At 40.7% G+C, this 19,219-nt stretch overlaps 1 protein-coding gene across 1 annotated transcript in view; it reads right to left on the bottom strand.

The window, feature by feature from the left end:
- Nucleotides 1-19,219, bottom strand: part of LOC148508605 (uncharacterized) — a 653,608-nt gene that overhangs the window by 380,858 nt on the left and 253,531 nt on the right. The gene's annotated exons all lie outside the window — the stretch shown is intronic.

The raw sequence follows: 19,219 nt of genomic DNA, 5'->3' as shown, positions 1-19,219 counted from the left end.
TTTACAAGGAATTATTTGGAACAAAAGTTATGCCTTTCTCACACTTGATGTGAAAGTGCTATACACCAATATTGCCCATGAGTTGGGGATTGATGCGATAACAAATTGTCTTTTAGAAGATGGTACCCTATCCATCCAACATCAACAATATCTATTACAAGCTATTTGTTTCATTCTTATACACAATTATTTTATTTTTTCTTACACTATTTATTTACAGGTGCTTGGGATGGCCATGGGGACCAGGTTCGCCCTGAGGTATGCGAACCTCTACATGGGACACTTTGAGTGTGTGGGGGAGCGAGTTCGGGGAGAACCTGGTCTTCTATAGCCATTACATAGATGATCTTTTTATTTTATTTTATTATTTGGGATGGGGATCTTACTAGTGCACAATGTTTTGTTTCTACCCTCAAAAACAATGGCTTCAATCTGTCCTTCACTTACACATATAGTAGGAATCTGGCTAACTTTCTCGACCTGACCTTAGAAATAAGTAATAATCAAATTAAGACTGTTACTTATTGCAAAGAGGTGAATTCAAATAATTATTTACATTTTAACAGCTGCTACCATCACCCTTGGATAACAAACATACCAAAGGGCCAACTTATGCATTTAAGACGCAATTGCTCCCACTTAGATACATTTTCAGAACAAGATAAAAAACCTCTTTGAGAGCTTCAGAGGGAGAGGTTTCCCTTCAGATCTATTAAAAAATATATATAATGAAGTCGCAGTAATGGACAGAAGGGAACTCCTTAAATCTAAATTGAGAAAATATAAGGAACATAAAATAGAAAGAAACTTTGTGTTTATTTCTACATATAATAATTCTTCAGGAACGATTAAAAGAAATATAGAGAAGAACTATCCGATGCTACAATATGACTCAGTGCTTAAAAAATATACTACCAATGAAACCAACAGTTATCTGTAGAAAAAATAGATCACTTAAAAATATATTGGCACCAAGCTCCCTTTAACCAATTAAAAAAAAAAATATGATATCTGGTTCTGACTGGCTCCCAAAAAACCCCCAGGCTTTTACAAGTGTTGTATGAACAAATGCATTACTTGCCAATATGTATGCAATAAGACCAAAACTATAAACACCATTAGTTCAGACAAAATTTATACCATCAAACAATTTATTAACAGCAACTCCAAGTAGGTGGTGTACCTGCTGCTCTGCAGCTGCAGTGACACAAGATATGTGGTGAGAACTATAAGAAGCTTACGTGAAAGGTTCCTAGAACATAGGAGAAATATTCTTAAGAAAAATCTATTGCACAGTGTATCCCGACATTTTTCAGAAAATCATGGGGGGGATGTCAGCTCTTTATGAGTTATAGGATTAGAATCTATACCCCCTACTACCAGAAGAGGCGATAGATTTAGGACACTATGTAAACAGGAAATATTTTGGATTTTCTTTATGAATAGCTTATTCCCTGACCAACTAAATGAACAGATCAAATTGAATAGTATTTTCTGATATTACCTGTTAATTTCTCCACTACTTGATCTCAATGTACCTGTACTAATTCAGTTAGCCTTTATTCAGTACACATTTCCCACGATACTTTTAGCAGGAAGCTCTCTGGGGCCTGCAACGGACGAGACCCTACCACAAGGGTCTCATCACAAGCCCAGATGGTCGCGACCATCACCTGGCCACCCGCAAAAGCTGTGGGTAGTCATCCACAGCTTAATGAGCGGAAAGGAGCCCGCTCCAAAAAAAAAAAAACGTACCGATTCAGAGCGAGCGCTCCTAACGAGCATCCGGCTCTGAATCAGGCCCATAATACATTGTCTCTAATCAATACTCTCTCAAATTGAAACATTCTGGTTCACTCAAAACAGTTATTAAGTATCACAAGCTGTTCCTAATGATTCTATTGCTGAGACTATTTAAACTCCCAAGAGGGGAGGAAAGATTATTCACCTTGAAATATATGTCAGGTGGATGTCGAAACGTGTAGGTGCTTACCTCCAGCTAACTATCCTGTGAAAATCAACGGCACACGGCTACCTTCTCTGGTGAGAATTTGGATGGAGCTAATCGCCCTCCTCTTCAGGATTTCCTGCACGGCCTCACCTACAGCCTATCCAAATCACACTATTCATCTGCGGGCTTTACCTTGTGACCTCCGGATCTCTCTAACTGCACAGAAACACCAGAGCGGCTTGTCATCTATCACTGCATGTTCCCCGCTGGCCAGGTCGAGAACAGAAGCCAGCCATCCATACATGCGGTCTGCCATCACCGCCTACTGGACTCTCACTCTGCCCCTTATGGGACACTTACACCTGAGCTGCAGGTAATACCCATGCTGATACAATGACTATTTGAATGTGTCTTGCAATTGCTGCACATTGAGCATATGTACTCTTACAATGTTTCCCACTTGGAAGCCCCTATTAATAAGGAACTTTACATCCTTCCCTTATATTGCAGTGTTTCAGACTCCAGGACATTCTTAATTCATTATTGACACTAATTGTTGATACGTTGATAATTTATTATGATTTTTCATTATACAGCTGCTATTATAATGATATATGCCTTTTATTCATTATTGTATGTCTTTTTTTATTAAATAATTGATTGATTTCTATTCATAACTGTTTTGAGTGAAATTTATTTGTGCTTTCTAGACTCTGTGGTTGCTACCATTGTTCTCAGCTGTATATAAACATGGGTGGGTACGTTATTGGGGGAGACATCACCGTGATTACTGCCCAGCAGGACCCATATCCAGTGGCTTGAGCAGCTGCTGGTGGACCATTGCCAGGTTGCCTCTAGATAGGCGTGGGGAGGGGGGAAAGAAGAATATGGACAGCTGGCTTCTACTTTGTATTTGCCCGGTGGCTGCTCCATTCCCTCTCCAGCTGCCGGGTGTGGGTTCCACAGTGGGGAGGATTTGCCTGGTGGCTGCACTGTCTGTTTAGCCAATGAGCTGCTGCTATCTCTACAGTGGTGGGGTAGGAGGTTTTACCTGGCTGCTGCTCCATTCTCTCTGCAGCCACCGGGCTATCTCTAGCTTGGTGGTGGTGGGGTTGGGCAAAGGGGAGATGAGGAATTGCGCTGTGGCTGCTCCATCCTGTAGCACCATGAGCTGTTACTCTGATTCCTTGTCAGCTGTTCCACCTCTTCTACAGCCACAGGGTGAGGGGGCCACCGGCACGGGGCTGCCTGAGCACTGCTTCCAACAGTGATCGGCACAGGGGTTGGATCAAAGGGAGCATGCACTCTGGAGGCACATGGAGCCTAGGTATACCTTGCTTGGCTGCCTTCCTGGGGATAGCACACCTGTAATACAGCAATGTACATGTATTTATTTGTCTTGTGGATTTGGGTCAGAAGCAGTTGGGAGCGTCTGGTGGACACCACACGCTGCTGTTACCATGGGGATGTAAACAAACTCTGCTTTGTTTGTGTTTGCCAGTATGGAACCCTCCTCCCAGTGGCTAGACTGGGATGATTCCACTTCCGTTGTGATGTCACTTCAGAGGCCGGACGTGCGGTGTTAGAAGCCAGGGACCCGCAGGAGAAGGGGTGGGAGAGTCTTGATAATTTTTGTATTTAAATTTGTAATGTTTGATTCACTATTGTATGTCCTGATGAAGGGGTCCTGGACCCTGGAACATTGATTAAAGCACCAGTTGTTTCACCACTGTAAACAGTCTATCTATCTATATACAGTATGTGTGTGTGTAAAGCTGTTGTTCCCTGCTGGATAGCTTTATAACACATTTGTTCTGCATGGGTCTGATTGGTGTATGTCTGTGTGAAGCATAAATTATTCTGGGAGTCAGGGGGAAGGTGCTCCTGATTCTGAACTAGTTGGCCAGGTGACATTGAGCTGCTAATGTTTAGCTTAGTGTCAGAGATTCATATGCTGTTTGGGAAATTGTAGATGTAACATTTTCATCAGTAAAAATCCATCTAACAAGTGCAACTGATATCACATATGTTTTTTGTAAGGACAATCTTACAAAATAGTGTCATTCATGGGATAATTTTTGCTAGCCATGATTCGCGTGGCAGAGACCAAACGCTGTATTTTGGGTTGGTGAGTGAGCTTAACTGGCCTGTAAAAATTGGTTTATTTGCACATGTGGAAAAGTTATGCTGGGTTAATTGTGAAGAGAAACAAGTGTACACACAGTTTAATTATTTCAAAACAAACAGAAATGTTTCTGAGGTTTGTTGTAGCAGAAACAAATTTGGCTAAAAAGCACCAAATGTGTTTCTCTGTGATTTTACTTGCACTTGTTAAGTTTGGTTGAGGAACAGACTTTTAAGCACATGCTGCTAAAGGTATCTGTGTTGGTCTGTATAAGCCCATTAAAGAGACAGTGCTTTAGTTATGGGTGGCTATTGTAGTGCCAAATGAACAAATGTTTTAACTGTATTGAAACACAGTGTGGTACAAGTAAACCAGGGAAATTTGTTCCTATATGTTTTGTGAACAAACAATTAATTTGCAAGACAGTTTAAACCCACTTTTTTGGAGTTTTGTGCCTAATACACAGTTGCCGCTAGTTTATATAGGCTTCCAACTACTGGCTTGCTGGTGCATGATAAGAGAGGCCCAATTTTGCTACTTAGTCAGAGAACAAGATGGAGAAAATCCTCCCAGACTTAACTTATCTAGCTGTGGCACAACAGGCTCAGCAAGCCCACATGCTAGCAGTTGCTGAAGACCAGGTGGAGAGCAACAAACTGCTGTGGGCTGAGCTCTGTAAGCTGCAACTGGATGAATGCATGCCTGCTGTAATGCAGAAAATGACCCAATCAGATAATGTTGAGGCATTTCCGTTGTCTTTTGAAAGGATGGCAACTTGGCTTAAATGGCCAATAGAGTATTAGGTTGTACAACTGGCTTCTTATTTGACAGGTGAAGCACAGTGGGTCTATGTGGATATGCAAATAACTCAGGAGGCAAATTATCAACAGCTAAAGACCTCAATTCTGGTGCAAATAGGAGTAACAGGGCCTGGGAAAGCAAAGTGATTTTGTAACTGAGCCTGAATGAAACCCACCAGACAGAATCATGGAAATCCTGGCAGTTGACCATTGTGTGTGGAATCTAAACCGGGAACTGCAAAAATGGCTCCTGCAGAGCGATCTTCAGTCATTTTAAGAACTGGCAACAGTTATTGATTGTTTTTATGCTCTGAAGAAAATGGGCTGGACATCAAAGAAAGGAGTCAGAAAAAAATAGATGGATTGTTCGGTGGGGCAACTAGACTCCACATTCCCTGTTTGTTTGACCTAATCCTCTTTAATGGCAAGAGCAGTGATTTTCAACCTTTTCAACTTTAGGCAAACTACAATATATTCTTAAATTGCCAAGACACACCATCTGGGGATGTGGTGTTCATGACTAATGATAACATTGGCTCTCACATAAAAATATACACACATAATGGTGTCCAAAAAAATAAAACACACTACATTGGCCTCCACAGGAATAAAACACACTACATTGGCCTCCTCATGAATAATATGCACTACAATATAAGTGCCCTGAGCTGACCACCATGGTACACTTGGCAACCCGCTCGTGGCACACTAGTGTGCCATGGCACAGTTGTTGAAAAATGCTGGGCTAGAGCATGGCTATTCTTAATGACCATCCTGATATGACAAAAGGCAGTATTGGTATTGGTGGATTTGGGCAGTGAAGTTATCCTGGTGTCCAGCACTCAGGTTCCAGAAGGACTGATGGACCGACTGACATCAGTAAAGGTCATGTGTGTCCATGGGGCCACAGAGGAATATGACCATGTCTGTCCTCACATAACCATGAGAGGACAACAGTGCAACTGTTAGAAGCAATAGCACCAAGGTTGCCATATCCCATTATTCTGTGATATTATAGTCAACCAGATCAATTCAGACTTGCTGGCACCTGAATTACCAGTTGGACATCCGACCCAACATGATCCTTTTGCTCACATTCTGGAACTAGAGGGAGAAATCAGAAAGCAGCAATATATGGAGCCTGGGTGCCAGGCTTTGGCTGCAATCAGACCAGTGCTTCATTCCAGAGGACATGAGGTAGTTGTCCTGGCAGGAGAAGGAAGCGAAACAACAGAGACTTTGCCAGTTGGAGAAGAAGATTGGTCTCCTGTACCCAGGACTGTGTCATTCCAAGACTTTGCTCAAGACCAATTAAATGATTGTGCATTAGAAAGTTCCTTCAGATATGTGGTGAAAGTGAATGGAGTGTGGAAGGCTGAGAGGCCAGCCCCGTGTGAATAATACTTTATACTAGAATGGGAAATGCTATTAAGGTTGCCAGTGGTTCATGAGAAAGTACTGTAGATAACCAGCTCTTGGTGCCACAAGTACATGTCCCTTTAATATTAGTGGCAGCCCATACACACCTTATGGGGAGACATTTGTGGGAGTAAAAACCCTAAATAAAGTCCTCCAGAGGTTTTACAGGACAGGAGTCTACATGGCCATTAAGAGATACTGCCAAGCCTCCACAGTGTGTCAGTGGACCATTCCTAAACCAGATTTATGAGCTCCTCTCATACCTCATCCAATAATTCCAGGACTTTTTGAGCAGGTTGGCATGGATATAGTAGGTCCCTTATAGAAGATGGACTGGGGCCATCAATATGTTCTGATAATACTTGATTATGCTACACAATACCACTTAGATATATTAAGTCAAATACAATAGCAAAATAGCTACTACTAGTATACATGTGTTTTGGATCCCTAAAGAAATCCTAATGGAACAGGGAACACCCTTAATGTCAGGCTTAATGAAAGAGTTGTGTAAGGTGCAAGGGGTACAGAGGCTACAGATCTCGGTCTATAACCTGCAGAATGATGGGTTGGTTGAGTGGTTCAAAGGACCCTTAAACAAATTATTAGGTGAGGTTTGGCTCAATAAATAAAATACTAGATACTCTGTTGCCCTACCTCATGTTTGCAGTACTGGAGATACCCCAGGCATCAAAAGGGTATAGTCCCTTTGAACTTTTAATTGGCAGACAACCCCAAGGAATTTTGGATATTCTTAAAGAAGGCTGGGAACAACAGGGACCCATGAAACCAAATGTGGTACAGTTTGTAGCCCAATTGTGTGACCGATTACAATGGGTCAGTCTATTGGTTAAGCAACACCTGGAAGAAGCACAGGGAATGGCACAAGAGGTGTTATGATACCCAAGAAACCAGACACACCTTTAATCCAGGTGACAAGGTGCCCAATCAGGAAAGTAAGTTGTATGCACATTGGCAAGGCCCTTATGAAGTGATAAAGGCTGTAGGACCTGTTAATTATCAAGTACAGCAACTGGGTAGATGGCAAATAGAACAAGTGTCTCACATCAACCTGTTAAAGCTGTAGGCAGTGAAAACTCTGACGCTAATGTTGAGAGCAGTGAAAACTGAGGACTGCTTAGTTCCCATAGAGTCTTCCCTGACTTTGACTAAAAACAGCAAGCAGTGGAGATGGTAGCTTGGAATAAGGATGTTTTTTTTAATATACCAGGGTGTTCCAAAATAATTGAGCATTACAGTATATTGTTACTCCACCAAGAGTTGTAGTTAAGCATTGGCTGTATAGAATACTGGAAGCAAGAAGGGCTGCAGTGAAGTGAGAGGTGGAGGACATGTTGCAACTTGGGGTAGTGGAAGAATTCACAAGCGAGTGGAATAATCCCATAGTGCTCATGCCTAAATGCTTGGGATCCATTTGCTTCTGTAATGACTTTAGAAAATTAAATAAGGTCTGTAGGGTCCTGATTCAGACCCACTCACTAGATGAGTTTGCATGCAGACATCAGCTGCTAATATATGCAAAAGAAAGCAGTGTTCACATGGCAAGACATTAGTACACACACTATGTCTTAGCATGCGGTGGCAGATCGATCGCACATGAGTCTAAGATGCCCCCTTTTCTTTTGCAGCACAAGTTATCTCCAAGAAATGTATATAACAATTGGTAACATCGAGAACCATCGGAGGCATACTCAGTGCTTGTGGTTGACCCTAACCTACCACAAGCACTGTGAGTGCTTCTGTGCTTAAAACAGCCTGGTAATGTGTACAGTGATGCTGCCTTTTAATTATGCATGCCTTAGAAATGGTGTTTTGATGCTCAGACATGCCTGCATTTGCAACACCACTCCCCCATTTTCAAGGACCTTCCCCTGTCACCCCCCACAAATGGCACATTCTGTCAGTCAAACAGGGGAGCAGTCTGTGTGTTGTGGGTGATCACTTCCTGATAGCAATGACTGGCTCGTGCATGCACACTGTGATGCATACACATGCGCAGATAGCGACAATTGGTCAGCAGCGTGCGAATGCAGCCTAAAAACCGGGTCTGAATCATGCCCTAGGTTCAATGCCATTGCAATGCCACAGGTGGATGAACTGTAATATATAGTAATGTAATATAGTCATCTGGCCAAAATAACTCTACATTGAGGAAGCACTAAGGCAGCTGCTTGATGAAAACTGTTATAAACAACTATTTTGTAATCCCACAGATAATTTTTTAATTCCCTACAATAGGTTTATTAACAAGGTGGTAAGAGAAGGGACGATAAAAAAACAAGAATACAACTACTTGATGGTCAAAAACCCAAAAGTCCCTACCTTTTATATGCTGCCAAAAATTCACAAGAGAAATAATAAACCTCTGGGCAGACCAATTGTCTCTGACATTGGGCGTCTCAGTGAACAGGCTAGCACATTCATTGACCTACATCTGAGGGAATTTGTAGTGAGCCTACCATCCTATATTCAGGATACATCAGATGTGCTATGCAAAATCACTGGCATCAAAATTAGGGATGACTGGCTGCTGGTTACATTGGATGTCGAGTCTCTATATACTAGTATTGATCATCAGATGGGCCTGAAGGCAGTCAACCATTTCCTGAATATGAGGGACAACAAAGAATTAAATGACTTTCTCCTGGAACTTCTGGAGTTCGTTCTGTGCAAAAATTATTTAACTTTTAATGACAGGTTCTTTCTACAAATACATGGTACTGCGATGGGCGCAGCTTGTGTGCCCACCTACGCAAATATGTACTTAGGTTGGTGGGAACAAGAATATGTTTTGGCCTGGATAATGAATCCTACACTGAAAATGCCATATTATGGGTTAGAAACATAGATGACATTCTACTCATTTGGAGAGGATCAGAGTATCTCCTACAACAGTTTATCAATAAATGAAATAATAACAACCTGAATTCCCATCTAACCATGGAAGTAAGCAAAACAGAAGTGGCATTTTTAGATCTAAAAATCAAAAGAGATACGGATGGAAATATTCATACAGAGTTATACCCAAAAAGCACCGCAACAAATAGCCTCCTTCACAGTACAAGCTCCAACTTCCCATCTATAGTGCAAAATATACCAAAAGGCGAATTTTTACACCTTAGACAGAAATTGCTCTGACAATCGAGTGTTTAAAGAAAGAAGTATCGAATTAAGCAGAGATTGAGTTATAGGGGCTATAGTCATCGTACCATAAAACGAGCAATACAGCAGACAGCTCAAACAAATAGGGAGTCACTTATTTTTCCAACAAACAAAGAGAAACCAAAAGGAGTTGGTAGTATGCGCTTTGTAGGAAATTTCTGCAAGGAATGGAGAGATATTAAAAATATGACTAACAAGAACTGGCCATCTTACTAATGGACACGGATTTAAGAGAAAGAATACCGAGTCAAACATTGATGAGCTGGAGTAGATCCAGGATGATCAAAGACTCCATAGTTCAGAGTCATTTTACAAGAACCACTACAAAGACCTTGCAGGCCAAAGGATCATATGCATGCAGAAGCTGTAAAGCTTATATGATCAAGAAACACACAGTGGAAGATAAATTGGAAGAAACATGCTCAATTGCTACGTTCCTTATTTGCAATGCATCTGGAGTCATCTATTGCATAGAATGCGTTTGTGGATTGAGGTATGTTGGGATGACTTCAAGAGCTCTGAAGCAGTGAATCTTAGAACATGCTGGTAATATTAGGAATTTACTAATATGAAACATATAACAACATTAGTGAAACATGTATATAAGAAACATGGAGGACAATTAAATTCTATCAGACCCTATGGTCTTGAAAAAATAATTTTGGGGATCAGAGGAGGGGATGTGATGAACTCACTATTGCATAAAGAGAGTGAGTGGATCTTCAAACTCATAATACTTGCCCCATATGGTTTGAATGAGAATATAAACTATGGAGCTTTTCTTTGATATCTCATGGTAATCTTTTTGATCCCTCATGTTTTCTGCCCCTTTTTCCCCTTACAACTCATATACTACCAATTATGTATATGTTGTTATATGTGGATGTATACGTGCATATACAGTCAGGTCCATAAATATTGGGACATTGACAGAATTTTCATATTTTGTCCTCTATTCACCACCACAATGGTTTTGAAATGAAACAAACAAGATGTGCTTTAACTGCAGACTTTCAGATTTAATTTGAGGGTAATTACATCCAAATCGGGTGAACGGTGTAGGAATTACAACAGTTTCAATATGTGTCTCCCACTTTTTAAGTGGCCAAAAGTAATGGGACTATCAACTCAAAAGCTATTTCATGGACTGGTGTGAGCTATTACCTCGTTATTTCATTATCAATTAAGCAGGTAAAAGGTCTGGAGTTGATTCTAGGTGTGACATTTGCATTTGGAATCAGTTGCTGTCAACTCTCAAAATGAGATCCAAAGAGCTGTCACTATCAGTGAAACAAGCCATCATTAGGCTGAAAAATCAAAACAAACCCATCAGAGAGATAGCAAAAACATTAGGTGTGGCCAAATCAACTGTTTGGAACATTCTTAAAAAGAAAGAACGCATCGGAGAGCTCAGCAACACCAAAAGACCCGGAAGACCACGGAAAACAACTGTGGTGGATGACAAAATAATTATTTCCCTGGTGAAGAAAAACCCCTTCACAACAGTTGGCCAAATCACAAACACTCTCCAGGAGGTAGATGTATATGTGTCCAAGTCAACAATCAAGAGAAGACTTCACAAGAGTGAATATAGAGGGTTCACCACAAGATGCAAACCATTGGTGATCCACAAAGACAGGAAGACCAGATTAGAGTTTGCTAAACAACATCTAAAAAAGCCATTACAGTTCTGGAACAACATCCTATGGACAGATGAGACAAAGATCAACTTGTACCAGAGTGATGGGAAGAGAAGGAAAGCAACTGCTCATGATCCAAAACATACCACCTAATCAGTGAAGCATGGTGGTGGTACTGTCATGGCGTGGGCATGTATGGCTGCCAATGGAACTGGTTCCCTTGTATTTATTGATGATGTGACTGCTGACGAAAGCAGCAGAATGAATTCTGAAGTGTTTCGGGCAATATTATATGCTCATATTCAGTCAAATTCTTCAGAACTCATTGGACAGCGCTTCATAGTGCAGATGGACAATGACCCGAAGCATAAGGCAAAAGCAACCAAAGAGTTTTTTAAGGCTAAAAAGTGGAATGTTATGCAATGGCCAAGTCAATCCCCTGACCTGAATCCGATTGAGCATGCATTTCACTTGATGAATACAAAACTGAAGGGAAAATGCCCCAAGAACAAGCAGGAACTGAAGACATTTGCAGTAGAGGCCTGGCAGAGCATCACCAGGGACGAAACATAGCGTCTGGTGATGTCTATGCATTCCAGACTTCAGGCTGTAATTGCCTGCAAAGGATTTGCAACAAAGTATTAAAAAGTGAAAGTTAGATTTAAAATTGTTTAGTTTGTCCCATTACTTTTGGCCCCTTAAAAAGTGGGAGGCACATATAGAAACCGTTGTAATTCCTACACCGTTCACCTGATTTGGATGTAATTACCCTCAAATTAAATCTGAAAGTCTGCAGTTAAATCACATCTTGTTTGTTTCATTTCAAAGCCATTGTGGTGGTGAATAGAGGCCAAAATATGAAAATTCTGTCAATGTCCCAATATTTATGGACCTGACTGTATGTATATGAATTTGTATATGTATGTATATGTACATATGCATTTAATATTAATATCTATTATTTTTGGTCTGCTAACTACTATCGGATCTCTCTTTTCCAGCTAGAATGATGTTATCTTCTTTTTCTCTTTCTTTTCTTGCTCATGTCTGTTTTATTGTTAGACTTTCAAAACTACCAAACATTTTCTCCTCTATAGAACTCACAATACATACATTTCTTCCAGGGATCCTATCTGCAGAAATTGATGATATATACTTGATGTTTTTTGCAATTAATATTAGTCTTCTATCTGTAACCTTAATTCTTTGGCTTTTGCCGTGTCGCTTATTTGTTTATTTATTGATTTTTGGGCTTCTACCGTGTATATGTTTATAATTATTTTATAATTACTTCTGTTCTTTATTTTTATATATTATATTTTTTTTTCTACTCAAACATATACCCAAAGGAACTCTGCATTTCTCTGTAATTAAAATCTTCAATCATTAAATGTTCACTAACTTTTGCCAAAATGGCTATAATCCAATCAACTTTCTGACTGTCCTTAATACACACTCATACTGATGTATGAATGTTTTGTTAAGTACCATGGTAAATAGAACAACTTGCTAACCAATTAGGAAGGAGTTATGTTACAGCTACCAACCTGCTGAATGGGCTTGTTAATGTCCATTAACATTGGTATTGCTAATATTACTATGTAACGTTATATGCATACCCGTGATGGATAACAGTATGAAACAAGCTATCTATGAACTTATTAACCTAGGATATATAGCTATTGGCTATGATACCTGTCTATCACAGGATCATCATAAATAGGCCATGCATATATGTGCCACCCATAACAATGATTGGGTGGAGGATTCAGTAGCCTGGACATTACGTTCCATTGGCTCTGAACCCTGTCTAACACAGTGTGATCAGATGACAAATGTCCCACCCGCGGTGGTGTTTAATCATTAGAATAAACATTTGGGATGCCGTTCACATATCCCACCCACAGCTGTGATTGACTCCTAGATTTGGCAGCTGGGAAGCTTGTCACAAAGGTGATCAGACGTCATATGTCACTCCCACTGTGGTGATTGGCTCTCGGACCCAGTGGCTGTTATGCTGTGAGTCCGTACTTCCTGATTAAAGCACATGCATTTCTCAATACACGAGACCATGACCAAGCTTAAGGGGTGAAACGCGTGTTGGTTTATAGGGACATTGGTTGTGCGTACACCAGATCCCTACTATTCGAACAGCTATTCTTCATATAGACCTCTAAATACAGGTACCTTACTATTTTCTTACTGTGCCTCCTTAGAGATAGTAGGGTTTAACCCTACCAAGAGAATCATTCCCCCATATCTCAATATGGGAGATACAACTTTTCCCTCCCAGTACTTCCATCTGGGTTTCTTATAGTGAGTATTCACTACCTAGGACAAATGCTCAGTCAGAACCACAGTGGACTGGAACAGAGGAGTTTCCACTTCCTCTCTGATTACATATAAAATTATCCTTAGGGTTAATACCTGTGGTAGGTGTATTACCAATGGATGGTTAAAACAATATAATTTATATGATGTTGTATGGAATATATGATAAGAAAATAACCTTATTTTCTTATTCCAAATACTTATTTGGTTAAATATATTGTCACCCAGTTTTTAAGTTGCACTATGCTCTATATACACAGTTGTTTTATTACTGATCATTACATCTCCACTATCTAAACTCACTATCTGTACTCTCATCAGCCCCATATCTTGGAACTGACAGCAGATGCAGGAAAATCTTTTTATCATACGCTTTGGGATAAGGGACTCTCATAAACTATTCTCTGCCGACGGGCAAATAACTGACAGTAGATCCCTATCCCAAGTAAAGGTGTATGCTTTTCAGAGCTGACTATACATAATCAGTATCAATTCAATATCATAAATCTGAAATTAATGTGCCTGGTTTCTATCTATATTAGCGATCCATAGGCAACTATTATTTGAAAAATTGATGCTGGACAATATATGCAGTGTAATACTTGAAACGAAAAGCAGGTTCTCAGTTTGTGATGATTTCACCTGTTTTAAATTTCCTTTTCTGAGTTGATAGTTGGAAATATTACAAGAGCTATTTTGACTTCTTTGTATGCAAATGTACAATGAACTTTGTTATGGGGTTTGTCTGATGTCATGCAATTGATGCAGCTATTATGACATATTCATCTGTCCCAAATACCTTTGATTTAATAGGTGAAAAATTACAAGAGTTACTCTTTTTCACCTTTTGGATGTGATACAGATCTGTATATGAGTAAGTGTTGGATCATAATACCATGATCTTTATTTAATAACTTTTTATGTGTATGTCTAAATATCTTTATATTTTAGGATATTTTTCTTCTTAATAATGAGATGTATTAAAAGTTAAGTTTTATAACTACAACATTACATATTGAAATTAGAGTGCCCCCTAAAAAGAGTCTTCTTTTCCTCTCTCTGTTGTCGATTTGTATAGAAAGACAGAAGGACAAATTTTTGCTTTTATATAGTAGATTAATATTCATAAAAACTTGATACACAAAATAATTTATGAAAGCAAATGTGTTTTTATTTATAATACAAGGGGCAGAATTACCAAAAGACATTCTCAAATACAGTCTTCCTGCCAAGACACTGCCCCCTCTGCATTGAAGTAGGCCAGCTAGTCCTCCTTGACCTGTTTTGCACACACAGTATAGAGGCCACCATGGGAAACCATGTTATAGACACATATGTCCACATATCACTCTCGTCTATGCCGTTAGTAGGATCTGCTAGTGATGTAGATAGTGGCCATAGGTAAGTGGATTTCCACTAAAGCAAATTATGAAGGGCACAGCAGGCCAAAACCACCCACTCAATTTTGTCTACATGTAAATTAATGGGTGTATTGAATATGCAAAACCTACTACACATGATGCCAGAGACATTCTCCATAGTGCGCCTTGCCTTTGATAGTCGATAATTGAAAATCCGCCTTTCTTTAGTCAATCTCCTTTGAGCAAAGGGCTTCATTAAGTGTTCATGCAAAGCAAATGCCTCATCTGCTACAAACACAAAACTGAGTTTTTTTTGCATTGGGAGGTAAATGTAGGCTTTTGGACATCATCCTTTCATAAAATACAGTGTACTTGATAAACCCACCATCTGATGCATGGCCATTTTTCCCCATCCAAATATAAATATTCATTGTTCGCATTAACAGTGGCCATCAACACTATACTAAAAATACATTTATAATTGTTCTACATACAGCAGTACAAGTGTTGGCAGGTGGTGTTATGCAGATAAGTTCCCACATATTGCCTCAATGCAATTTGGGAAATTTCAACTTGACTCGAAGTCATGTGCAATTAATTGCCAATCCTCAATTGTCAAAGGAAACTAAAAACAAAAATACAAAATTAAAATATAGCTCTAAACACATATATCTGTCCAACATCATATAGCATAAGGGCAGAAATCGAAAAATACTTTGGGGGCATAAAGTGGAGACGAGCAGCATTTAGCATTAGGACAGCAAACTAATAACACTTCAGGGGCATTCACTGTAGTCCAGCAGCAGTTATCATAAGGGCAGATAACTAATAACACTTGGGGGGCATACAGTGGAGTCCAGCAGCATTTAGTATAAGGGCAGAAAGAGAATAACCCTTGGGGGGCATACAGTGGAGTCCAGCAGCATTTAGTATAAGGGCAGTAAGCGAATAACATTTGGGTGACTTACAATGGAGTCCAGCAGCATTTAGTATAAGGGCAGAAAATGAATAACACTTGGGGGGCATACAGTGGAGTTTTTAAGGATTTAGCATAGGGGCAGCAAATGAATAACACTTGGGGGGAATTCTCTGCAGTCCAGCAGCATTTAGCATAAGGACAGCAAAAGAATAATAGTTCAGGGGTATACAGTGGAGTCCAGAAGCATTTAGTAGAAGGGCAGTAAGAGAATAACACTTCGGGGGCATACAATGGAGTCCAGCAGCATTTAGCATAAGGGCAGAAAATGAATAACACTTGGGGGCATACAGCGTAGTCGAGCAGCATTTATCATAAGAGCAGCATACAAATAACACTTGGGGGCACACAGTTGAGTCCAGCAGCATATAACATTGAGAGACATTAAAAATTGTTCTTACCTTGAATTACTGCACCTTGAGGATGGTGAATATCTCTTTGAAGGTCTCTTGTACAATGAGACCCAAAGCTTGTGTTGAGATCACTGTGCCAAACTTTAGGTCAGCCACAGATCTTCCAGTCACCAGGAATCGCAGAGTAGTGATCAGCCTCTCCTCAGCAGGTATGGCCCTCCGCAGCTTGGTATCCTGTGATGTATGGCATCACTAGGCCAAGAAATTCCTGGAACGTGGCATCATCCATCCACAGGAAGCTCTGGTAGTCTTCTGGATTATTCTCCCAAATTTCCATTAGCAGTGGTATGTGTGAGAGAGAATTCCTCTGCAGCAGCCACTCCTTCATCCAGCATGAGCAAACCTTTCTCCGCTTCACAGACCTCTTACTGGGGGAGATGAACTAAGCTCTAAAACGTGGTAAACTGGAGAGTGATAAACCACCAGCCAATCAGCTCCCAACTGTCATTTTTCAAACACAGCCTGTAACATGACAGTTGGGAGCTGAGTGGCTGGTCGTTTATCACTCTCCAGTTAATCAGATTACATCTCCCACTATATCTGTTAACAGCACAACTCAAGCATATGCTGTCAGCATACGATAGCGAAAGGGATGCATAATGAGGCAAAGTAGACACAGGGCCTGATTCAGCACAGATCACACGGCTGCGATCGCACATACCCAGCCGATGCAAAAATATGCTAATAACTGCAATCGCACAGCAACCGCAGCACTATACCTAGACGCCCACCACTTTATAAAGCCACCCACTTCCCTTGACATGAATCTGCAAATCATGAAAACATTGGTAAATGTCGATTAACATCAGAACCATATGCACAATTGTAGTTGACCTGACCCTGCCGTACAAGCTGCTAAACTTCCTGTCACCATCTAGACCTCTGCCAGCATATACAATTGCAGGGGCTTAATTATATATGGCCCTGTAAAGGCGTTCAACACAAACACGCCAACTTTCCACCGACAACCCCACCCTCTCCACCCCCAAATGGTCACTTCATATCAATCACTATGCGCTTGGACTGCATGCTCATTGTGATTGATTTCCGATGCATAGGTATATGCAGAATGCAAACATCGGCTGGCTGCGTGCAAACACAGCCATGCGATCCAACCTGAATAAGGCCCACAGTTTGTTTAAAGGCAAGCCAAAAACAAACCAGAGGAAATTAGCAATGCAACATTATTCAGCTGGTATAAAGAACCAATGTTCCCTCAATTTAAATAAATTATAGTTTGAAGGGTAATTAGGTGAGTGCAGAGTATGTATGATTTTTCTTTTTAAATGATGTTGTCACATACATGAGGTAAATTCAGTGAATTAAAGCCTATTATTTTTATACATATTATTATACTGCCTACAAGGGCCAGCCCAGTCACCCATCTTCTCCACTAAGTCACTCAATCTTTTGGCTAAAAACCACTGTTTGGATACATTATCTGCACGTCCATGCTATGCACACAAGGACATACAATGCATATGTCTGGCATCAGTTGGATATACCTGCAATCTATTCATATGTTGCCTTGCTCACAACAAAACGAATGACGAGTCTACAAAACTAGTACATTAATATCAGGGGGGACGTTAACAAACCTATTACATTTTACATGAACCCAAGATTAAACATATTCACATTCACATAAAGGTGCTTTGTGAGGTGTTTTCAGTAACTTTTTGAAATGTACTGTGAGCCTGATTCAGAGGTGCACGCTATTTGCGTGCACTATCTCTGAATCGGGGCATCCCTATTTTATTTATTCCGGCCTCCAGGCCACTTGAACAGCTGTGGGTGACCACCCACAGCTTGTGCGAGTGGCCTAGAGATGGTTGTGATTATTGCGACCATCTGCATTGCGAGGAGACCCTTATGGTAGGGTCTCTGCACTCGCAATGCCAAGTGGACTTCCGGCTCTAATAGAGCCGGAAGTCCACTACTGACATCACGAGTGATGTCAGTAGGGCCGCCCACAAACGGCAGGTGTTCTTTCGGGAATGCCTCCGTTTGCTCAGCCACCCCCCCTACCCGCCTACAAAATGGGGCAAGCTGTCGATCAACATCGACAGCTGCCCCGTATTGCTGCAAGCTCCAGAGCGAGTGAAGATCTCACTCGCTACGGGGCTCGCACACGCGCATTGAGCATGCCGAGCATGCGCACTGGGCCACCATCGACCCGCGAGCGGGTCTGAATCAGGCCCTGTGTCCCTATCTCTCCCCTGGCTTTGTAAGTATAGTCACCATTTTACATTTCAGTATATAACAAAGGTGTAATTTCATTCCTGAAAGCATTAGTTTATTGCATTGTTTCGCTATTTTTTTTGTTTGCCTGTTAATGTATATTTGTTATAAAAAATACAAAAGCAGCCGTAGTATCTGAGGGTTTAGAAGTGAATGTCACTCAGAGCAGTTCTAAATATAATTGCAACATTTATTGACAAAATGAATACATGAAAAAACAATATTAAAAATAGCAGCTATTATAACGTATTGCAACAATGTGAATTCAAATGAGCAAGCAATGGTACTTCAATAATCAATTTATCCTGGAGTCCAGACCCCTAAACAAGTGATGGCTATAATAGTGTTCCTCAGTTAGAAAAGAGTTTCCATATGGGGTATATTGAAGATGGTCCACGCACTAGTGCAATAGAATTCCAAATAAACACATATTGTGTGAATGTTCCACAGCACTGGGTAATACCTGCACAGGTGTTGGTACCGTCCCATGTTATGCTGAGTGGAAATCCAGCAATAGCGGTACAGCAAACCACGTCCACAGATGGCTGGCTCCGGTGTTCAACCCAAGCTGTGCGGAACTCAAGTGGTGATGGGAAGCCGCTCTGGAGGGTCCGTGTGACCGATGTATTCTAGAGGGTTTCAGGTGGAAGTTAATTCTGCAGGTGGATGGGAGACATGAATGTGAGGCTTTTGGTAAAGCCGCTCACAGGCTGTGACACCTGGAAAAGCAGTCTCCGTTTTAGTCTGCCAAACAAAGTGCAAGTGCTTCCATTCAGTGC

This window comes from Taudactylus pleione, unplaced genomic scaffold (assembly GCF_031769625.1).
Source record: "Taudactylus pleione unplaced genomic scaffold, aTauple2 ptg000353l, whole genome shotgun sequence".
Lineage (NCBI taxonomy): Eukaryota > Metazoa > Chordata > Amphibia > Anura > Myobatrachidae > Taudactylus > Taudactylus pleione.
Note: the sequence above shows the minus strand (reverse complement) of the source record. Positions and strands in the feature narration are given on the sequence as shown.